The following is a 9,134-nucleotide window of genomic DNA, read 5'->3' as shown; positions in this document are numbered from 1 at the left end:
TAATCTGGTTGCACTTTACACAAGGCCTCATTTGTTAATGCATCAACAACTGAACTATCATTTAATAATCCTGGTGAATGTCAGTTCTTCAACTGTTCATGTTCACTAATGTTAACAGATGCAACTCTTGGTTTTAATAATGCGTTAGTAAATGTTAGGCTGTGCTAAGATTAATAAAAGTGTTGTTCACTGTTAGTTCATGTTCACTAATGTTCCCGAAACTCTTACACTCTTCAGACTGAAGTTTGATCTGGGATTCAAGCGTCTCATGTTCGTGTGCTTTTGTGTTTGTTTGAGTAATAATGATGTGATTGTGTTTTAAAGCAGTGATCCCGAGGGAACTGTAGGATTTACGTCACATGACCTGTGAGGAACATGTGACCCTGTTTTACTGGCATTAGAGGAAATGACGTCGCTCACTGCAATAACGGCGGGTTCACCAGGGACGCTTCCTTTATATAAAGTTTAACCACAAAAGAGAGATTATAAAGCTATATTTAAGTTTTCATGTGTTTGCTGTGGTAATTTATATTGACGTGACCTTTGACCTTTGTTGTGAATGTTTTGTTTTTTAAGAAAAGAGTTTTAAAAACCTTCGTTCTCCGTGTGTTTCTTCAGATCTGTCATGAGAAAATATTCAACCATATTAAAAGATCATTTTTATGAAATTAGAACGAGAATTTGGGTATTTTTGTATATAAATTGTGTATAAGAAATTAGAAATATAAAATATAATTATATATAAATAATATATTACATAAAAAAAAGAAAAATATATATATTGCTCAAGACATTTGATATTTTATACATACATTTTATAAGTAATTAGGAAGATATATATATTTATACATTGCTCAAGACATTTGATGTTTAATATAATTTTATATGATTTAAAATATGATTGATGAAGATGATTTATGAAATTAGCACATTAGATACATTTTCACATGTACATAATATATATATATAGTCTACTGTATGCATAAAGAAAATAAATATGTACATAATTAGCTCGAGACAATTGAGTTTAAATATATATACAATTTTAAAAGAGGATGTTTATGAAATTAGCTCGAGACATTTTATATTTTTATATAACAGATTAGAAAAAATATATATATTTTTTATTATTATTTAAAAAAAAAATTACATTTATATTTTACAATTAAAATGTTTAAAGGGTGTTTATGAAATTAGCCCGACGTGATATTTTAATATATGCATTTTATAAGAAAATAGAAATATATATATATATATTTTTTTTTTTATAAAAAATATATATACATTTTATATTTTTTACAAATATATTTTTATATAAATTTTGTTTATTTTTTTTTTAAATAGATACATATTTATTATTGATTCCCACTAAATTAGTGATTTCCACCTTTTCTTTTATTAATTCATGATATATAAAATTAGCACAAGACTTTATTTATATATATATATGAAGAGTTCAGATGCAAAAAGCCTCTAAGTGCCATCTGAAATTTTCTTAAATAAATTTTTCTTTAATAAAATAAAATAATTTCTATTATATATATATATATATACAGTACCAGTCAAAAGTTTGGAAACATTACTATTTTTAATGTTTTTGAAAGAAGTCTCTTATGCTCATCAAGCCTGCAGTTAAAAACAAAAAAAAAACAGTAATATTATGAAATATTATTACAATTTAAAATAATGGTTCTCTTTTTTAATATACTTTAAAATGTAATTTATTTTTGTGATGCAAAGCTGAATTTTCATCAGCAAGTACTCCAGTCTTTGGTGTCTTATGATCCTTCAGAAATAATTCTAATATGCTGATTTATGATCAATGTTGGAAACAGTTGTGCTGCTTAATATTTTTTTATAACCTGAGATACTTTTTTCAGGATTATTTGATGAATAAAAAGTTAAAAAGAACTGTATTTATTTAGAATAGAAATCTTTTGTAACAATATACACTACCGTTCAAAAGTTTGGGAACAATAACTATTTTTTTTTTAAGAAATTAGTACTTTAATTCAACAAGAATGCGTTAAATTGATAAAAGGTGATGGTAACGATTTATATTGTTAGAAATGTTTTTATTTTGAATAAATGCTGTTTTTATGAATAAATGCTGTTAACGTTTTACTCATCAATGAATCCTGAAAAAAGTATTCCAAAAAAATATATTAAACAGCACAACTGTTTCCATCATTGATAATAACTGAGTATCAAATCATCATATTAGAATGATTTCTGAAGGATCATAAGACACCAAAGACTGGAGTACTTGCTGATGAAAATTCAGCTTTGCATCACAAAAATAAATTACATTTTAAAATATATTAAAAAAGAGAACCATTATTTTAAATTGTAATAATATTTCATAATATTGCTGGGGTTTTTTGGGTTTTTTTTAACTGCAGGCTTGATGAGCATAAGAGACTTCTTTCAAAAACATAAAAAATAGTAATGTTTCCAAACTTTTGACTGGTACTGTATATATACATATATATACATATATATATATATATATATATATATATATATATATATATATATATGAAGTCTTGTGCTAATTTTATATATCATGAATTAATAAAAGAAAAGGTGGAAATCACTAATTTAGTGGGAATCAATAATAAAAATGTATCTATTTAAAAAAATAAACCAAAAGTTGAAGAAACTCCCGTTTACAGAGGGAAATATATTTTACCTGATCAATAGTAGCGTCACAGTACCTCTGCGTGAGGGGCGTGTCCTTGTCTCCCACTGCTCGCTGATTGGCTGATGGCACGTGGCCCCACCCCTGCTGGAGAACACATCTGATGAGGCTCGCGCTCAGAGACTCAGTGAGGAATATTGGGATTCTGGAGGAGGAATAAAGCAGCTCTGAGGAATATTGGGATTGTGGAAGAGGAATAGAGCAGCTCTGAGGAATACTCGCGCGTGGTTTGATCTGTCAGAGAATGAAAGTCCTGCAGAAATGAAGAGAGTGTCAGTGGTGCTGCTGCTCTTCACACTCTCAGGTGAGTTTCTCTCAGTGTCTCTCAGGATTCTGTCTTTGTTTGACACTTCAGGAAATATGTGTGTGATATATCATAACTAATAACACTGTTCCTCTAATGATAATGTGAATATTGCTGCTCATTATGTAAATGACTGTACCTGTAATTAGTGGAGTCATTAATTAAAGCTTTAATGAGTTCAGTTAGCAGTCATTATCTGAGATCTGTGCTCGAATCCTTATTCTCATCTACATTTATATAGATAACTCTATATTGATATTAGTTGATTAGTGTGTTTTCTTCAGATCTGTCATGAGTTTGATGCTTCACTGAGATCTAAAACTTCAATTTCAACCATTTTAAAAGATTTTTATGAAATCAGCACTAGACTTTTGATATCTTGTGTGTGTGTGTGTGTGTGTGTGTGTGTGTGTGTGTGTGTGATTCAGTCACTGCAGGAGCTTTGCTCTGATTCTGAGTTTGTTGAAGTTCATGTTCATGAGACAGACAGACCTGAGCCAGACACTGACCCTGACCTTTGACCTGACCCTCATTATCATATGACTGGGTCTTTAGGGTCGGGGTCAGACTGGGTGGGGGGGGGTGATTGAGATCTCATTATAAGGGCCCATAATCCTGAGGCAGCTGCTGTGCACACACACACACACACACACACACACACACACACACACACACACACACACACAGGGTTCACAAGGTTAATCCAAAAGATCTACACCGCATGTGCCTGTGGTCAAACTCTCTTCTGTGTTTGTGTCACAAGCATTCTGCTGTAATACACACACACACATATACACACACACACACACAGACACACACACACACACACACACACACACAGACACGCACGCACGTGAGCGGCGACTGCTTCATTTTCCTAATTAGCACCAGAGTCTATTCAGCACTGTGGGAACCAGATCAGTTTCATGAATATGATAATTTGTCACACACACACACACACACACACACACACACACACACACACACACACACACACACACACACACACACACACATAAACATATATAATGCCTCTGTGAAATGTCCAGATTATAGAATATTGGACACAAACGAACTCTTAAACACACACACACACACACACACACACACACACACACACCGTTGATGGTCTTATTATCTTAGAACCAATAATAACTGATCATCAAATCCTCATATTAGAGTGATTTGTGAAGGATCATGTGACACTGAAGACTGGAGTAATGATGCTGAACATCAGCTTTGATCACAGGAATAAATCACTCTTTACTGTATATTCACATAGAGAACAGATGTTTTATATATCAAACATTTATTTTATTAACATTACATTTAAAAAAAGAAATGAATATGTAGACATACATTCTCTGTCTTTCGTCAGTCGAACCACTTTGAGCCTCTAGATGTTCTTGAGATAATAAGTTCATATTTCAACACTTTCTCAACGTTCTCTGATGACGGTTAATGCTCAAAATACATGCAGATATTAAATATTGAATTACTTTCAGTAGATGAGAAGGTCTTTATGCTCATTTCCCATAGTACTGAATCATTAGCATATTCATATATCATGATATCTCTTCAAAGTGCAGAGTCTAAAACACTGGTAATGTACCGTGGTACTTGTTCATAGTGTGGTAAGAACTCTGTAATTGGATTATAAATATCTGTGATGCTTTATTGAACATTTGTGTAATAGATTCAGCAGAATTTCGAGGCGTTTGACTCCGTCTGCGAGGCTGTAAGTGTTTTCCTGCGGGTCACATGGTCACACACACACACACACACACACACACACTCACGTTCTGATGAGCAGATGTGTGTTTCTCAGTCTTCATACGGCCATGAACTTCAGAACACAATGAAGAGAGCAGGAGGAGGAGCGGCTGATTCTCATGACCTCTAGGCTCTGAGGTCACAGTCTGGGGGCGGAGCTGAGCCTCATGATTGACAGTCTGGGGGCGGGGCCATGTCGTGACAGCCGTAGGGAGGCCGGATCCTCCAGTGTTTACCAGTGAACATGCTCTGCTATTGTGAGGAGAGAAAACAGCTGCGGCTTTAGACACTACTGGTGAATCTCATTTAACTAGAGCCAGATAACGACCAGACCAAACTAGACCAAATCAAACCAAACCAAACCAAACTAGACCGAACCAGACCAAATCGAATCAAATCAAACCAAATCAGACCAGACCAAACCAAACTAGACCAGACCAGATCAAACCAAAACAGACCAGACCAAACCATACAGACCAAACCAGACCAAACCAAACCAGACCAGACCAGACCAGACCAAACCAAACCAAACCAGACCAAACCAAACCAGACCAGACCAGACCAGACCAGACCAGACCAAACCAGACCAGACCAGACCAGATCAAACCAGACTGACCAAACCAAACTAAACCGAACCGAACCAGACCAGACCAGACCAGATCAAACCAGACCAGACCAAACCAAACCAGACCAGACCAGATCAAACCAGACAGACCAAACCAAACTAAACCGAACCGAACCAGACCAGACCAGATCAAACCAGACAGACCAAACCAAACTAAACCGAACCGAACCAGACCAGACCAGATCAAACCAGACAGACCAAACCAAACTAAACCGAACCGAACCGAACCAGACCAGACCAGATCAAACCAAAACAAACCAAAAAAACAGACCAGATCAAACTAAACCAAATCAGACCAGACAGACCAAACCAGATGAAACCAATCCAAACCAGACCAGATGAGACAGACCAAACCAAATCAAATCAGACCAAACCAGACCAGACCAGACCGCTTACACAAGGACTCAACGTTTAAAAAACCTCTGGAGTTTCAGTTCTTATAGTAAAATGTTGTTGATCTCACACTCCTATATAACGTCTTATTCTCACAGCATTGTTTGTTTTCAGTGTAATTCTTTTTTAAACTTTGCCAGTCTGATCATGTAATGAGTCTAAATGGAAGGCTTTTTGCATTGCATTGTGGGATACTGTACTGTTTAATAGGTCATTTGTGTGTTGTGTATGTATACTGTACACTGCAGGAATGATGGGACAGTTTTCTGAACACACATTCTGCTTGAGGAAAGGCCTGAGGAAAGACCAGTAACCCTAACCATACAGTTCTAAAGTTCTGGTTCTGTCTCGGAGTGATGGGCTTGGGAATGGATATATGACAGTGTTGATATGTTTGGTCTTGGTGGAATAGATCTGCTGCTTTAGAGTGAGTATGAGACATGTTACGGCCAGTACACACATGACACTGTTGTGAGCGAGTAAGACTCACCAGTAGCAGATCTACACAGGTGGAGCTGGGGGAGGAGGAGGGGTTCCAGCGAGCTCATTGGCTACTGATACAGCAGGAACCAATCAGCTGTGCCCTATAGAGAATGATGTGATTACAAGCAGATTGAGTTAGGACCCATCAGCCTGTGTATTTATCATTATATTTGTAATAATTATAGTTATTATAAGTTAAAATTATAGTTCCACACTGGTGTGGATGCAAGTATAGTTATTGCTATGGTTATCAATAGTTATCATTATAGTTTAATGTTATAGTTATCATTAGTTATTGTTTTGGTTATTATAAGTTGTTGTTATGATTATCGTTATAGCAGCCATTATTGTTAGTTATCACTATAATTATTGTAATGGTTATAGTTATTGTTAGTTATTGTTATGGTTATTAAAAGGTTTTGTTATGATTATTGTAATAACAGCCATTATTGTTAGTTATCACTATAGTTATTGTTATGGTTACCATTATAGTTACCAATTATTGTTATGGTTATTGCTATAGTTATCATTAGTTATTTTTATGGTTATTGTAAGTTATGGTTATAGTTACTGTTGCAGTTATTGCTATAGTTATCGTTAGTTATTATCTTTCTAGTTACTGTTATAGTTATCATTAGTTGTTGTTATGGTTATAGTTACGGTCATAGTTTATCGTTGTAGTTACCATTATTGTTATAGTTATCCATAGTTATTATTATAGTAATAGTTACTGTTGTAGTTATTACTGTAGTTATTAGTTATTGTTATGGTTAACTTTAATGCTATAGTAGTTATCGCTATAGTTTTCAATAGTTATTGTTATGGTTATAGTTATAGTTTTCATTATAGTTCTGGATCTTGGTATGAATGGATCCTCATGAATCTCTTGCTCCTGTGTGAGTGTGTGTGAGTGTGTGTGTGTGAGTTCGGTTTGTTTGCGGAGTGATTCCCATCAGAGAATCTGAGGAGTGTCTGAAGAGCACCTGATCTGAGGTCATGTGACCAGGTCAGAGGTCATGTGACCAGGTCTGACCCTGATGCCACGAGTCTGGGTTTTCCACGCGAGCGCGTTCAAGTTCAAGTGTGACTGCGGTGTTTTGTGTGTGTGTGTGGCAGCTGCGAGGGGGGCGGTGTGTGTGAGTGATGGTGTGGCATGGGAAAGTCACCCTCACACACACTGTGAAAGACACTCGCAGCGCCACGGGGCGGAGGAGGGGCAGATGCTCTTCAGACGGGGCAGAATGATGGGGCAGGGGCAGTTATGGAGGAGGAGGGGGGGTGGAGCCGCATTGTGTGGCTGTTTTGGGGTTTTGTGTGTGTTTGTGTGAGTGCTTCTGAAAGAGCCATCAATCAGACGCCCGAAAGTCAAGTTTAAGTTCAGTGGAGATGAATCACTTTGATTAAAGACGCTCTAAATCCAGCAGAACCACCAGCCCGCACTGAGACTCAGCCGTATCTGTGTACTGATGCAAGTGTGTGTGTGTGTGTGTGTGTGTGTGTGTGTGTGTGTGTGTGTGTAAACGCTGATCTAAAGAGCTGAACAGCCTGCATCTTTACATGCTTTTTCTCATTTCATTTTCTTTGTGGTTTCATTGGGGTTTTTATGCTTAAACTCTGCCTCACTCCACTCGTTTTCCTCTGAATTAGGTTTATTTGTCTGACGCCACTGACAGATTCTTACTTCATTTTGATCAATTTCTTATTAAACCGCACTTCTTATCTCAGGTCATTTTGCTTCTCCATTAAATGTCTTGATTTAAGAATGTTTAGATATTTGTATTAGAAAACAAGACAAAAATACTGTGACAGAGCAGCACTTTTTTTAGGTAATATATTCAAAATAGTTTTAAAAATAGTTATAATAGTAGAATTTAAAAATGGTTATTACACGGCTCTGTGGAATACTTGATTCTGATTGGTCAGTCGCGCTGTAAGTTATTCCCAGATAACAGCCGCTGGGAAACACAGGCTCATCCGGGTCACTGGAGTCAGCAGCGCTACACACTCGCTAGGAACGGCTTTTCTTTGTGGAAGTTTTGCGTTTGGTGAGCTGATAAAATATTAAAACCCAGTCGAATCAATATTTTGTGTACAGTTATTTAATAATGCCATCCAGTATCGTGGACTCGCTCTCTCTCGTTTCACACAAACGCAGCGGCGGCCATTTTGTGACTATTGTTTTGATCACTGTTGGATTATAAGTAGGGCTGCACGTTTTCAAGTTTTTCATTAACCGTTAACCGAGGCCCTTAGCGGTTAATACTCGGTTAACCATAGTGTGCGCGCCGCAACCCCGAGATAGGCGTAATTTGCGGGTGGGACATGTCCCCACCACTATTTTCTAAGGTCGATATTGTCCCCACCACTTTTGAAACATCTCGCGGCACGAATACCAATACAAATAAACAAAACATCTCCAGTTAACTAGCAGAGCATTCATTTCGTTAATTTTTTTTTTTAGCCGATCTAGTGCTGAAATGTTTGTTTTTTAAATCAAGTGATCAAAGTGCTCGTTGCCGCTGCGATCGAGAAGGGTCTTGTAAAACGTGCTGAGGTATTATTAATTCGTGGCCACGAAACAATTCACCTGAATATTCACCAATTCACAAAAAAAAAAAAAAAAAAAAAAAGGGAATAAAAAGCTGTAACGTTAGGCCTACTAGAATAGTCGGCATTCACTGAAGAGCTATCTTCACAGGTAAGAAAAACAGTTTAATAATTATTATTAATTTGTGGCCACGAAACAATTCACCTGAATATTCACCAATTCACAAAAAATAGGTCTTTAGCACTATTATTAATAGTATCAAACTGTTTTTGGCCACGTTGTAATTCGTTAAATCAAAATGAGGGAG

At 36.2% G+C, this 9,134-nt stretch overlaps 1 protein-coding gene across 5 annotated transcripts in view; it reads left to right on the top strand.

The window, feature by feature from the left end:
• Positions 1 to 2,890: 2,890 nt before the first annotated feature.
• Positions 2,891 to 9,134, top strand: part of LOC311276229 (immunoglobulin superfamily DCC subclass member 3) — a 25,321-nt gene continuing 19,077 nt past the window's right edge. For 2 of the 5 annotated variants that reach the window (XM_084385798.1, XM_084385795.1), the window contains exon 1: positions 8,233 to 8,324. The gene's annotated coding sequence lies outside the window, so the exon portion shown is untranslated. Of the gene's footprint in view, positions 3,006 to 8,232; positions 8,978 to 9,134 lie in introns of those variants that run through there. The other 3 variants (XM_084385797.1, XM_084385796.1, XM_084385799.1) reach the window with 3 other exon arrangements.

Source organism: Rutilus rutilus (genome assembly GCF_951802725.1).
Source record: "Rutilus rutilus genome assembly, chromosome: 17".
NCBI classification, from domain to species: domain Eukaryota; kingdom Metazoa; phylum Chordata; class Actinopteri; order Cypriniformes; family Leuciscidae; genus Rutilus; species Rutilus rutilus.
The sequence above is the reverse complement of the archived record's forward strand: the minus strand, read 5'-3'. Positions and strand labels throughout refer to the sequence as shown.